This window comes from Podarcis raffonei, chromosome 12 (assembly GCF_027172205.1).
Source record: "Podarcis raffonei isolate rPodRaf1 chromosome 12, rPodRaf1.pri, whole genome shotgun sequence".
NCBI lineage: Eukaryota > Metazoa > Chordata > Lepidosauria > Squamata > Lacertidae > Podarcis > Podarcis raffonei.
In genome coordinates this window covers 42,087,189-42,101,588 of record NC_070613.1, presented here as the reverse complement: position 1 = coordinate 42,101,588, position 14,400 = coordinate 42,087,189, and the positions used below count along the sequence as shown (strand labels likewise).

Here is a 14,400-nt window from a genome sequence, read left to right as displayed (position 1 = left end):
CCATAGAATTGCACTGGCCAGAATTAGAAACAACCATTGTATGCTCTGAACATTGGCATTTTCCCCCCTTAGTCGTTGATGATAACAAGCTTTTGGCTTGACAACTCTCTAAATCAAGACCTGGAATCAAATACTGTATCAGGAAATATAATCAGGAAAAAGATGCTTTTCACATCGGCTAGTGTTCCCAAATAACTGAAAGCTTAAATTCAAACAGGATGCAACTTAAAATATATTTCAGTAAGGACTGGATGAACAAAGAATTTCCCTGAACAAAAGCAGGCCCAAGTTGTGCTTGTCGAGAGCTGTACTTGTCCAAGCTTTGAGGCAGTATTTTAACATCAATTTTTATTTGTAGGTAAACACACACACACACACACACACACACACACACACATATGTAGTCACAAATGACTGACCCTCAGAAGTATTTTTAATTTATTCTCTCTGTGTATTTTCTCTTAATACGAGGGGGGGGGAGCAATTCAAAGTTTGTCCACGATTTGCTGTGTGCAGGGGTCTTCCCTGCCAAACAGATGGTGCTGTCAGCTCTGACAGGACTTTTCACCGGTGGGATAATGGGAGGGAGGATGACTGAAAATCAGTGGCTTCCTCCCAAAACAGGTGGCTACAGTGCTGGGGAGGGTGAACCAGGATTTATATCTTGTTGCTATTTTAACTAAATGTGAAGAATGGCATAATTGAAAAGTCTGGATCCACTGAAAGCCACAAGCATCCGCAAAACGGTTCCCAATGATTCAGCAAAATTGCACCAGCAGGAGCAATAGGTTGCGCCCAGACAAAAGGCTAAAATTCTATACCCGGGCAATCCTTTCCCACTTACCTGGAAGCAATGATAATTATTTGAGCATTGGTGTCAATGGGAACTAAGTGCCACTAACTTAGGGATCCAACCCTATGTATTTTTCAAGCATAAAATGTTTCAGTTAATGTTGCATCATTGTGAACATGCAAAGCTTAAATCACTGAGTTATATGGAACTCTGTAACAAGGGTCTCATTGGTAAGTGGTTGCCTAAGGAGAGCACTGTTTTCATTAAGAGGAAGCACATTTATCTACACAGAAATAAATGTCTATGAGGCCCTACCTCTTGCTGACACACACTGTACAGAGGCAAATTATAATGCCCATGAAGCAACAGCTGTCTGCTCCGAAATAAATATGATCAGACTTGAACTACTGTTTGCTGTTTTCATTCCTCCATTGAGACAGCTCCAACCAGACATTCTAAATCCATCACAGAGTGGGGAGGAGACTGCTAACTCAATCCCTCAACCAACTTCGCCACCATCCTTCCTGACTCAGAGGCAAATGTCTGCAGACCAAATGCCTGGTCTTGTGTAGGTTCTCCACAAGATTTAGAACCATGAAGGATCAATGCGATGAATGCTTTAAACTGGTCCCCAGAACACCCAATTAGGTGAACACAAACGTATTTCCTCATCAGAGTAAAGCAAATGACTTCTTATTAAGAAAACTGTTTTAAAAGCCTTACCAAAGCTTTCAAAATGCATTTGCTAAATAAATTCCAGTGCTTTAGAAAATGTCTTGTACGGTTTTTAAATCACTTGCTGGAAATTCTAGAAACTTCATTGAATTCAGTTGATATTCTGTAGGGCCTCTACCATTTTACAAAATCACGCGACCAATTCCCCCTTTTCTTTTTGTGGAGTAAACTCCAAGCCCAGTGAAATAGGTGGAAATATTCTTATTGTTCTGGTCTCTAGAATCAAGGAAATCAGACAAAGGGATACACAAATATTTCAAAAGTGGCATTTAACAACTCTATAGTGTTATTCTTCCCCTTTCCCCACACTGCAGTTTGACAACAACAACAAAACCTCACCAAGGGTCTAATCCTGACAAAGCTAAATACTTTAACTTCCCATATGATTTAATTATATGTTTGACTCTCCCACTGAAATCAATGGGACTGAAAAATACTTCACTTGGTTGGATCATGCCTTCATTTTTTCAAACACTAGCCTTGTTCACAAATAATCTTGAGCTATAAACTATGGTTTATAGCATGAATGAGCTCCAAGCAACCCACAAATGATAGCCAAGGTTTGTTCTTGTTTGGGGAAAACAAACTACGAGCCCAGGGTTTATATGCCATGCTAAGTCAAACAATGGCTTAGTTCCCTCCAGTGCAGCAGCAACATAGGAGTAGCAAAGTGGTTGAAATTTTCCAAATGTGCACAAGCATGCTTGCTCGTTCACACTAGGCCAAAGTTTGACTTAGTATTATGTGCAAACTGAGCCAGTATCTTTTTGATATGCATGGCAAGTTGCTATATTCTTCATTTTTTGGTCAAGTAACTAAACTCATCAAGGCCAAGGAAATTTCCCCATAAATAAGGCAAAGTAGACTTATGTGATTGCAAAAGTAGGCAAACTACATTAAATATGAATTAGTATGCTACCCTTTTTAGTGTCAAATGGAAATGTGATCATCTTTAATTTTTCAGTAGTTTCCAATATTTTGTCTTCAGATGAGAAAGGACTGAAATTTTCACTTGGCTTCTGTTCACCTTCAAATCGCTGCTGGCATGCTAATAAAGCTTCTGAGCTTCTTGAGGGTATTGGCTTAGGACTGTTAACCTGAGATCCTTAGTTGCTGATTGAGCTAATAAGCAATACACCTCACTAATAATTTCAGGTTATTAATGCACCAGCATGAGGCTTGCACGGAGCAAAACACTACACCAGAGTTTGCACAGAACAAATAACGATCCTGTTGTTGTTCATACAATCGCTTATCCTGGGTTAAAAGAGCAGGAAGTCAACAGTTCCTGACTATGTGATTTCACAACTCACTTTATCTTCCAGTTCATCCCTTGAGTGCGTAAACAAACCAAGAGCTAAAGTGAATTAATGGCTTGTGATCCCAGAATAAATGATCACATAAACAAGCCCTCCATTACAGATGGCCTTGCTTTCCAAAGCTGTTTCAGATGCTTCCCATTTGAGCGACTTGCAGTGCAATCTATAATCATTATATTATTTATTTATTTATTTATTTATACATACATACATACATACCCCAACTTTTTGCTTGACAGATCTACTCAGAAGCACATCTTATTGAGTTCAATAGGCTTTACTCTCAGGTAAGCAGTTACCGCTTTAGCTTGGTTCAATATACAATGACAAGCACAAAAGATACAAACTGGCCCAAGACACTTGACACTTTTGAGCCAACTCCCTGTTTAAAGCACTACAAACTCCAAACCCATCTTTATTTTACTCCATCTTAAATTCCAGTTCATCATCTGAATATAGACTTATTTCTTGCAGTTAAGGTTAGATTTGAGGCCTTTTTTAAAGCACTATGAAGAGAAACTCTTGACCCATCCCATCTTCGTCTGAATATATCCTTACTTCATTTGAATCAAAGCTCATCAGACAAATACATGCTTATTTCATTTATTGCAATTAAATCTTTATTTCCATTGCCTTCTCCTTCTGGCACAACATGTGATTTACTAGTAATCATCTTTCTCAACATCAAAAAGCTACAATTATGATTTCTGCAGTCTCACTCGGAAAATAGATCACTCAAGGCCCAAACAGCACAAAATGTTAAATGTCTCCCGAGAGGTAGAAGTTCTTAGCAACTTAAAGGCAATGGAAATTTATGCTGTAGCTGGTGTGTTTTTTTCTGCTGGAAGACAAACAGAATATTACTCATTGTTTTCAGAGGTCTGAAGGACCAAGTCCAACTTTAATTCTGAGTGTAAGCCCATAGCATCTTGAGGTCAGTGGCAAAGCTCCCATTCACATTTAGGAACCTGGATTTCACCCTTTACAATATATCATTACTCTTTTAAGAGAAGATCTTGGATTCTGTAAGCAAAACAAAACCCAACAAACTTATTTGAACACCTATTTCACTATCAAATATTATTTGAAGCAATAGGGAATGCAGAACTGGTCCAAATATTCCTCCAATTATTCTGGCTGTACTAAACTGGACCTAATACAGAAATATGAGAAACTGATATTGTACTGGTCATGGCTGAAGTAGGAGATAGTCAGTTTATAAAACAGCTTACATATTCTGGTCTTTGTCAACAAACCACACTTATTCACATCTGTAATTTACAGTCCAGTAATGGAAGCCAAAAGCAAAAGTTAAGCATGCAAACCGTTCTGTATCCCATCACAACACATTTCCAAGATTCGAGTTCTCAACAGGCCACAACATACACCACACAAGGCATGGACATGTTCCAATATCACCAGAATCTGTTCTGCCTCAAGTTTTCAGTTTAATGTTTTTGTATTTTAAAACAGGTTCCCGCTACCTCTTGTGTGGCATTTCAAATTTTATTTTACATTGCCCTATTTCTTACGTAGTTTGCCAGTTTGCTCACCTCTCCCAAGTTAGCAAAACACTGGACCAAAGCACACATTTCATTTGGCACAGCTTTGCTGTGTGCCAATATAATCAATACACCAAGGGTGGGGAGTTTGAGCCACATACATAGCAATGCGAGAGAGCCAGTTCCCACTCGCTGAGAACATCTACTATGCACAGCCATAGAATTTCTCTCCTAAGTGCCACATTTTAAGGTCACGACCACAGCGTCCCAGCCAGGGCTTGCCACTATACCACCCATTTCTGATCTTTAGGATACAAGCTCCCCACCCTTCCTCCTCTACTACAGGCGTCGCCAAACAAGGGAAGAAGGGGGTTAGTAGGCGAACTGAACAAATTTTAAGAAAAAGGGGGGGGGACACACCACACCTTACCTTCCCTCCCCGCGTATGAAAGTGAAGTTGGGAGAGGGCTCTTTGCTAACCCCCCACCCGAGGGACAGGGGATTCGAGCGCCTTACCGGGTGCAGCGGGGTGACTCAGGCGGCGTGGAAGGCGAGGCGCAGGCGGGCATGGAGAGCAGCAGCTTGCCGAGCCTTTTTGCGCCTCACCTGGGAGTCGCTGCTGCTGCTGCTGCTACCGCAGCCCGGATCACAGACCTGGCTGCCATTTGTTGCGCGCCTTCCCGGGGACGACGCAAGCGAGGCATTGGAGGGAGGGAGAGAGCGAGAGAGCCTTTCCTCCCCACGATCCCGGCGGAGAGTCCGCTCCGTAGCAACCGATCCGGATTAGAAGGGTTTCCCCGCTGGTTTTGGGTCTCCCCCAGCAGCCTTTTTTCAGTGTGGCCAAATCCCAAGGCAACGCCAGGCGCTCCCCGCCGGCTGCTCGCTCGCTCTTCGCCTCATGGTGCGCGGCGCTGGCCAGCCGGAGGGCACGTCCCGATCGCCCGATCGCTTCCCCGATCGCCCCCCGAATGCTGATCAGTGGCGGCGGCGGCGGCACCAGCAGCAGCTCGGCGGCGTCCTGCAAACCCGGGCGTGGCAAACCAAGCAAAGCAGCGCCTTGCAAGAGACAGGAGCACATGCACGACTTCGATTCGCTCTGCGGAGCCGTGGGGAGGTTGCGGGAAAGGGGTGGGATCGAGTGGACTCGATCGCCTCGTGCTCTACAGGTGCTGCCGCCTAGGAGATCGAGGGGGGGCTCCTACACTGGGCAGCCAGCCCCCCTCCCCAGCCATGGGGTGGCTTTTTGCCCTTGGCAGGGAGGGCGCTTTGGAGACGCGATCGGGGAGATGACTTGCTTTGGGCGCGCCAGATCCCCCCTCCCCCAGCTCCACGGCCGCGAGAGTTTCTTGGGACGTGCAGCCGGAGAGTCACGGACTCCGGGTGTCTGGCGCGATCCCCGCCCTCGCCTTGCTCCTGGGAGCCTGGGCGCGAAAGAGGCGAGGCCGTTGTGCCGCTTCCTGAATGGGCACCTGATCTCTCCAGGTCCCTCTCCTCCTCCTCCTCCAGCCCGGGAAAGGCTTCGCGATCTCGGGCAGCGATCTCTTCTCCTCCACCCTGGCATGTCAATCCATGACCCGCCCGCCGATCGGCCGCGCTCTCTTCTCCGAGATCACGTCCTCTGCCATGTACTCCGCGGCTACTCCTGGTTTACTCAATCTGGGCAGCTCCGTTTTCATTCCAGGCACCCCGGGGGAGGCGAGGGGTGAGTGGGTGGGTGTAAGGATCTCCTCGGAAGTAAAGAGACTTGCTGCTGGGGTTGGGCGTCCGATCGTCTTCCCTCTGCACCTGCTAGGGCCAACCTCCCGCGCCCCCCCAAAAAAACTCCTGCTCCTGTTGCACTTGCAGCCTTGTCATTCAGGGACACCCCTTCACCCCACCCCACGGTCCCCTCTGGCTGTAGATCCCCGTGGAAAATACTAGGTGCTTCCCACCGAACTATGGAATCGGTACCAGCCAAAAAATGTGGATTTAGCAGCCTCATTTCCCAATGATGCAGCTTTATCGAGGCTCAGATCCATGCCGGTTTAAAAACGGGAGTTGTTGGGGTGGGGGGAGGGGAGGAAAGCGGTAAGGAAATGGGGTTTTGATGGGGGGGGGATTTGCCGCCGGTTGGGAGAATTCGGTTCCGTGTCGGTGGCGCCTCGTGCGCAATCCTTTGGGCACCGGATTAAATCCGCGCGCATCACACCCAAGCGCACTGCGCCCGAAGCTTCCCTCCGCGTTTTTTCCATTTTTATCAACTTTAAAAGGCGTGTTGTTACGGTGCATGGGGGGGGGGGAGGGGACGACGCCTAGGCAACGACGCCGTTGAATCCTTGCCTGCCACGGATTCCAATCCGCTTGCCTATATAATGCATTCGGAGGCGTCAGGCTCCCCCCCCCAACCCCGACCCCCCCCCCCCAGCCCTTCCCTGGGAATGAATAGTCGCCATGGGGCGGCGGAGAGAGCGCGCCAATCCCGGGCAGGAAATGCAACAGGCGGCGGCGGCTTACCTTCCTCTGCCCAAATCTTGCGCCTGCCCGCCTGACCATATAAGCAGAAGAGAAGGGAAGAAATGGCTACTCGAGGACGGATCCCGCTCGCTTCTGCCTGCCGAAAGGAGCAGCTCCGAGGTTCTCGTGGGGCCAAAGGAGACTCTGCCTTCCAGTGGCTGAAAACCAAAAACCCGCCACGAGGGAGGGCTAGAGGAAGGGCTTAAGCGGGGTCTAAGGCCCGGCTTGGGGGTCAGCATTTCTAGGACAAATAGGGTCTAAAGTCTCCCTCTGCGCTTCTGCATAGCATTATTACCTCTGGCGTACGTATGTAATTAATTAATTAATTAATTAATTTTTTATTCTACTTTTCAGATACAGCGGTACCTTGGTTCCCAAACTTAATCCGTTCCGTAAGTCCGTTCCAAAACCAAAGCGTTCCAAAACCAAGGTGCGCTTTCCCATAGAAAGTAATGCAAAACGGATTAATCCGTTCCAGGCTTTAAAAAACAACAACCCCTAAAACAGCAATTTAACATGAATTTTGCTATCTAATGAGACCATCAATCCATAAAATGAAAGCAATGATCAATGTACTGTTTTATAAAATAAATAAGAGTATTGTAAAGGTAAAGGTAAAGGTACCCCTGCCCGTACGGGCCAGTCTTGCCAGACTCTAGGGTTGTGCGCTCATCTCACTCTATAGGCCGGGAGCCAGTGCTGTCCGCAGACACTTCGGGTCACGTGGCCAGTGTGACAAGCTGCATCTGGCGAGCCAGCGCAGCACACGGAACGCCATTTACCTTCCCACTGGTAAGCGGTCCCTATTTATCTACTTGCACCCGGAGGTGCTTTCAAACTGCTAGGTTGGCAGGCGCTGGGACCGAACGATGGGAGTGCACCCCGCCGCGGGGATTCGAACCGCCGACCATGCGATCGGCAAGTCCTAGGCGCTGAGGTTTTACCCACAGCGCCACCCGCGTCCCAAGAGTATTGTAGATGATGATATTTAAAATTCATTTTCCCCCCTTACGTGCACTGATGATAGTCATTGTTTGGATGGGGTGGGGGCTTTTATCCATTTCCGCAGTCACACAATCAGTCAATCAGTAGCTGTACTGGGTTCCACACAGTCACAAAAACAAGTCATAAAAACAAAGTCACAAGTGAGTCCCGTAAAACGAAGAACAAGTTACAGTCACAAAAACGGAAAAGCCACACAAACAAAAACGTCCCAAAAAGACTCTAATCACAACCATGCCACACATTTAAATCATATTTGAATGAAAGTGCTCATCAACTTGTGGGAGGGGCGCGGCTCAAATATTTTATTGGGGTGAAGGGATATCAACCCCAGGAGTTGACTCCTATGGGTCACATTCACAACATACCTTTAAAGGCGAAAGATTTATACGATCTGAGGAGAAACCAGAGTATAATCACAACATACCTTTAAATCACATGGCTTCGCCCCAAAAGAATTGTGGGAAGTGTAGTTTGCCCCTCAAAGAAGCTGCAGTTCCCAGCAACTTTGGCAAACCACAGTTTTCAGGATTCTTTTGGGGGAAGCCATGTGGCTTTAAAGGTATGGTGTGAATGTGACCAATAGAGGGGCCAACTCCTTGGGGCTGAGATCCCTTCACACACACCCCATAAAATATTTGAGGGCTCTCCCCCCCTCAGAAAAAGTTGATGGGCATTGCTGTTCAAGTGGTGTACGTGTCGCATGTCACGTGATCAATAAGGATACAGGGCAGGGCTTGTCTGCCCCCCCCCCCCAATATTTTATACAAGTTGGCACCCCTGAATGTGACCTCACTAAAGAACAAAATATTACAGTACTAGTTAAAAGGACAATAAAAGTGGGCGCAAAAATCAATTCAATCGAAGCGCAAACAGCAGCAACTTAAGATATTTAGATGTCATAACCTTTAGATTTTTGCTGTTGCTTCAGATCGCTGTAGCTTCTAGACACTAGCGTCCTCGGAATTTTAAGACTGAAGGGAATTCTCAAAGGTAAACTGCTGAATTCAGTTTCAAAGCAAAATGGTTGGTTTTTTACTAATCAAAAGGGTAGCTTTTTTGAAGACAAGCTGCACTACAAGCAACAAATATTGTACTGCCCAGGAACCAATTATCGTGCTGGGAACATAATTACTGTATTTGAGTACAGTTCAAGAGTATGGTATTGATCATTGCAGGGAGAAATCAAACATAATGTAGGCTAAGGCAGTTCACCAGTTATCTGTAGCATTCAAGATAATTTTTATTTTTGGTAAATACATTTTATATATCAACGTCCTATCCTGCTGTGCTAGGCAAAATAACATTCTGTTACTGCTTCCGTGGTCAAAGTCAAAATGAGGTTTTTGCCACAGTTGTGGGGGGTTGGGGAACCAGATGCACCCCCAATTTACCTTTAATTAGTTCCTAAATCCAGTATACAAAGTCATTAAATCTTAAGGCACATCAGAGCTACTGTGCAAGGTGGGCGATCTCTGGAATGCATGACCTGCCTAGTCCAAATATTTATTCTATCCTCTTCACCCATCGTCTAAGCACAGATAACAACTTCTTCTTCACCGTTAACAAAAGATAGTAATCAGTTTGGGATGTTAGGCTCTATGTTGAGACTCTTCTAATCCCTGGATTTAGCAAGTGTTAAAATCTAATCAAGGCTTATGATTCTTGGAATAGCCAAGCTAGCCTCCTAGTGAGGTGATAGCCTGGATGTTGTGCCATTATGAAGAGCAAAGGAAGGATATCTGTGGGAGACAGCAAATGGGTGGGAGCCCCTCTCTCAACTCGCAGGTAGTTAGAATGACAGAGGCAGAGTTGAGGGCAGAGGGTTTTGCCGTGACGTGAGCTAGAAGCAAAAGCAGCGAGTTACAGAGCGAGTCAGAACAATGTTTGATTTCTGCTTGAATCCAAACCTGTGGCTATGGGAGAAACGAGATCCTTTTGAGGTGTTAATGCTGTGAACCCCTCCATCGTAGGCTCAGGTTGTATATATGTGTAAATAAACCATATATCATAAAGACACCTCAGTTTCTGCTGTGCCTCATTTCCAAAAGGAAAGATCCTGGAAACCCTGGAATCTCAAACCACTCAGAGATTGGGGTGTTGTGCTACAATATGAAGCTACATCACATACAACAGGACTAAAATTACTTGGGTTTGTGGAATGTATTTCAACTCGTTATATCATCCAAAACCCTCACAGTTAGTCCTCAGTCATTTTCTGTAAATGAAGAAGCACTATGGGTGAGTCTCACAGTGGCTGCCATTGACTTTTGCAGAAGAGGTTTATAGAGTTGCAGCAGAGGTGTAGACAAAAAAAAAAAAAGTCCCTTCTGTGGATCACCTACTTTTGAGATCATAGAATTGTAGATTTGGGAGGGACCCTGAGGATCATCTAGTCCAACCCCCTGCACCCAGGAATCTCAACTAAAGAATCCATGACAGATGACCATTGAACCTCTGCATAAAAGCCACCAATGAAGGGGAGTCCACCCTGGTCTTCTCAATTGCAGCTGTTTTGCTTTCTCAGTTTAATAAAAGTTAAAGAGGTTGAAGATGGGACTAGTGATGGATGAGCAACTGGATGAAATAAAGTGGGAGCATTCCTTCTAAATATTTGGAGACCTCCAAGGGGAGAGAGCCAAGTCTCTCACTGGCCAATGTCATTTCCCACTAGGAATCTCAGTGTGTATGGGTCATGAAAAAGATTGCTAGCATCTTCCTTGCCAGCAGTTGAGAAAGAGGCCCAGTAAGCCTTTTCCATATTTGTGGCAGCCTTCCACTTCCTACCACTATGTTCCTGTTCCCAAAATACTTTCTCCTCCCTTTGGCATATAGGGTTGGGGTAAGGTAAAGGTAAAGGGACCCCTGACCTTTAGGTCCAGTCGTGGCCGACTCTGGGGTTGCGGCACTCATCTCCCTTTATTGGCCGAGGGAGCCGGCGTACAGCTTCCAGGTCATGTGGCCAGCATGACTAAGCCGCTTCTGGCGAACCAGAGCAGCACACGGAAACGCCGTTTACCTTCCTGCCAGAGCGGTACCTATTTATCTACCTGCACTTTGACTTGCTTTCAAACTGCTAGGTTGGCAGGAGCTGGGACCGAGCAATGGGAGCTCACCCCGTTGCGGGGATTCAAACCTCTGACCTTCTGATTGGCAAGTCCTAGGCTCTGTGGTTTAACCCACAGTGCCACCCGCGTCCCCACAGGGTTGGGGTAGCAGGGGGCAATGGGAATTGGGGGTGCAAGCAGAATCAAGGCAGGGTGGACTGCTTATAGCAGGCAAAACCTGCTTCAGTCCTGCAAACAATTCAAGCAGGGGGCTTACTTCTAATTCTCAGGGCATCCCTCCTTTGATAAATAGTTGGGGTGCAGGAATTACCTCTCCAAATATAGCTATCTGGTCATCAGTTTCTTATGGGTGCAGATTTGCCCCTCGTTCTCCCATAGAAGTTAAGGAAAGTTATTTACTTTCATGAGGAATGGGGACCATGCAGTATTAGAGTGCTGGACACATTTGCTTAAAAAACAAAACATAGTTGCAAGTTCAATAGGATACTGTACAAGCATTGAAATCTAGCTTGAGCATCTGGTTTTGTTTTGCAGATTGTGAAACAAAGAAAAAGACTGCAAAATGCATTTGATATGGAAGCTCTGCCCAGCCTGCGCTTCTGTGTTTTTCTGTCACAGAGCCTGGGAAGCTACTGTTTTCCACATTTGGTTGAGAAGCCGAAGCACCATTATAAAGGGTGAAAAATCAAGTGTCTTCTCAGCTGGCTCCAGGGCAAATGTGTTTGCTACTGAATCAAAAGAAATTCACCTTCCCACACAATTGTTCTTCTACAATGGAAGGATTTTAAATATTCTGTCTATGAATCAAGTTTAAAAAATAATAATACTGCACACAATGTGTTTGGTCCTTCAAAATGTTACTTACATATTTGCCTGTATTCATAGACTCCCTGTGGCAACGTGTGGATATAAAGGCTTTTGTGTGAAATTATTGTTTTGTTCATTGTCCTGAACTGCAGCCCAAATGAGGGCTCATGAGAGTGGTTGGATGCAGGGATACCAAAAAGGGATGCAAAAAATATAAGAATGACCAGGTCTAGCACTTTATTAAGAAAGTGTATACTTATAGCAAAGCACCCTGCCAGTTCTCCTAGCCTTTGCAGACATGGTACGGACACCACAGCAAGCAGATGGCTTATCTGCGCCCAAGCAAATGTTCATACATTCTTTATACACAAAACAGCATATGTCACTTTAGGACTTCCCATTGTTTCACCTGCCCAGATGAGGGTTTAGGTGACAAATACCCAAATCTTACAAAATAAAAAAATTCCTTCCAGTAGCACCCTAGAGACCAACTAAGTTTGTTATTGGTATGAGCTTTCCTGTGCATGCACACTTCTTCAGATACACTGAAACAGAAGTCACCAGACCCTTATATATAGTGGGAGGGTGGGGAGTCCACGCAGGGAAGGAGAAAGAAGATGGCGCCTGAAGCAAGTCTCCTGTGAACCTCAGCAGAGTGAGTAAGGAAAAGGTAAAGGGACCCCTGACCATGAGGTCCAGTCATGGCCGACTCTGGGGTTGCGGTGCTCCTCTCGCTTTATTGGCCGAGGGAGCTGGCATACAGCTTCCAGGTCATGTGGCCAGCATGACTAAGCCGCTTCTGGTGAACCAGAACAGCGCACGGAAACGCCATTTACCTTCCCGCTGGAGTGGTACCTATTTATCTACTTGCACTTTGTTGTGCTTTCCAAGTGCTAGGTTGGCAGGAGCAGGGACTGAGGAATGGGAGCTCACCCCGTCGCGGGGATTCAAACCGCCGACCTTCTGACCGGCAAGTCCTAGGCTCTGTGGTTTAACCCACAGCGCCATCTTTCAGCAGAGAGAGTAGGAGCTTTTAAAAAATAATATGGAAAAAAGACACACTCCCAGAAAACAAGCTTATATCCCAGTCAGATAAGGACTCCAGGAGTTGCCGGACGGCATTTTAAACATCCTCCCTTCCTTTGAGGCTCTTCTAAAGCCCCTAGAAGGAATGATAGTAATCAGTGCTATTTTTCTAGAAAAAGAGGTGCCGAAACTCACCATGAACACCTCCCTTGTTGTCTTATAATAACAATGGTGCCCACCTGAGAGGTGCTGGAACTGAGTTTGGGTGAATTCTGGCTGGGGGGAAAGCCCTGGTAATAGAAGTCTCAGGAATGATCCACTGGGCTTACTACCACACATGTTTGTATGCAGTCCAAGACGCTCTGTATCCATTGATGTCTTAGAAATCACAATGTGAAGAAATCACATGACCACTCTATCTTCCAGATTCTACATAACCGCATTCTGTACTTCAGTTTGTGTGAGCTGGCCCCATTCCGTCATGAGGTGTCAATAAGGCACATGTTGCTTGACCAAGTGTATGCCTCGGATTAAAAATGAGAATTCTGCTTCTTTTATTACAGTTTTTGTTGGTGCTTTTGTTCTTTCAGTACGGAATGGGTTTTAACTGGAAGAGTGAGTTAATTTTTGAGGACAGTTCTGTAGATAGCATACCTGGGAGCTTCTGTGCATTATCGTACTAGTTGCATGTGATTTTTACACCATTGTTAAAAAATGAAAGGGCTTATCCTCCTTTTTAAAAGAAGAATATGTATTTAATAGGTCAAAAGAAGAGGTCACCTGGCTTCTCAGTGTAGTAAGAAGCAGTAATATGCACATAGTCATAAAAATGAGGAAGGAATGCAATATACCTCACAGTTTTCAACTTTCAATATTAAGATAATGTTAATTTATAAATATTTAAGAATCAATTATGAAACTTTTCCTCAATGGAAGATCAGGGCTCCATAAATACTTTTTATCTACCAAAGCAAAAGTATCTGTGTCGATGATAGCAGAGACTTAAAAATTATAAATATTCATTAAAATTGTTTAATGGGCTAATTAAGGAACTAAGCAGTGCAGTCCATTCATTTTAGTCACCTTGGCTGTGTGTAGAAGTCAGCAAACATTGCCCATACTCTAGGATGTGAAGAGCAGCCAAATGACCTTCTCTTTTGCTGTTAAACTTATATTCCTTTTTAATAGAGGATTAATCTGCTCACTTCTAATGGTGCCATAAAATTCATATGCTGGCTGATGCATTAATGAACTAACCCTTCCTATTGACCAGCCCACACACACTGAAGAAAGCTGCAGAGGTTGGGGCCATCTAATAAAATCAACCTAGGCCATAATCTTATATGGAGAAAGATTCCAGTGGTATTCATATGGCTGATATGCTTGGTCAGACTAAATCCATGGGTGGAACACATGTATTGGTAACAGAACATGACTCTCTCACACACATTCAAGTGCTTTCCAGGGGTCAGATAAGTGTGAAGATGTCCTCTTTCAACCCAGTCTTATCGCCCCTTTGGGCTGATAAGAAAACATTAAGATTACTTAAAGAGAGAACAGTTTGATAAGAAAACGTATTAAAAATTTCTTAAAGAGAGAACAGTTTGAAAGACTCCCCAGAGTTGCAGTGGTAATTAGAGAGATATTTATTGTGT

The 14,400-nt window shown here is 45.1% G+C and overlaps 1 protein-coding gene across 4 annotated transcripts in view; it reads right to left on the bottom strand.

Moving 5' to 3' along the window:
• LRRC3B (leucine rich repeat containing 3B) overlaps positions 1-6,898 on the bottom strand; it is a 65,694-nt gene extending 58,796 nt beyond the window's left edge. For 2 of the 4 annotated variants that reach the window (XM_053409682.1, XM_053409684.1), the window contains exon 1: positions 4,866-5,284. The gene's annotated coding sequence lies outside the window, so the exon portion shown is untranslated. Of the gene's footprint in view, positions 1-4,865; positions 5,285-6,842 lie in introns of those variants that run through there. The other 2 variants (XM_053409683.1, XM_053409685.1) reach the window with 2 other exon arrangements.
• Positions 6,899-14,400: the final 7,502 nt, after the last annotated feature.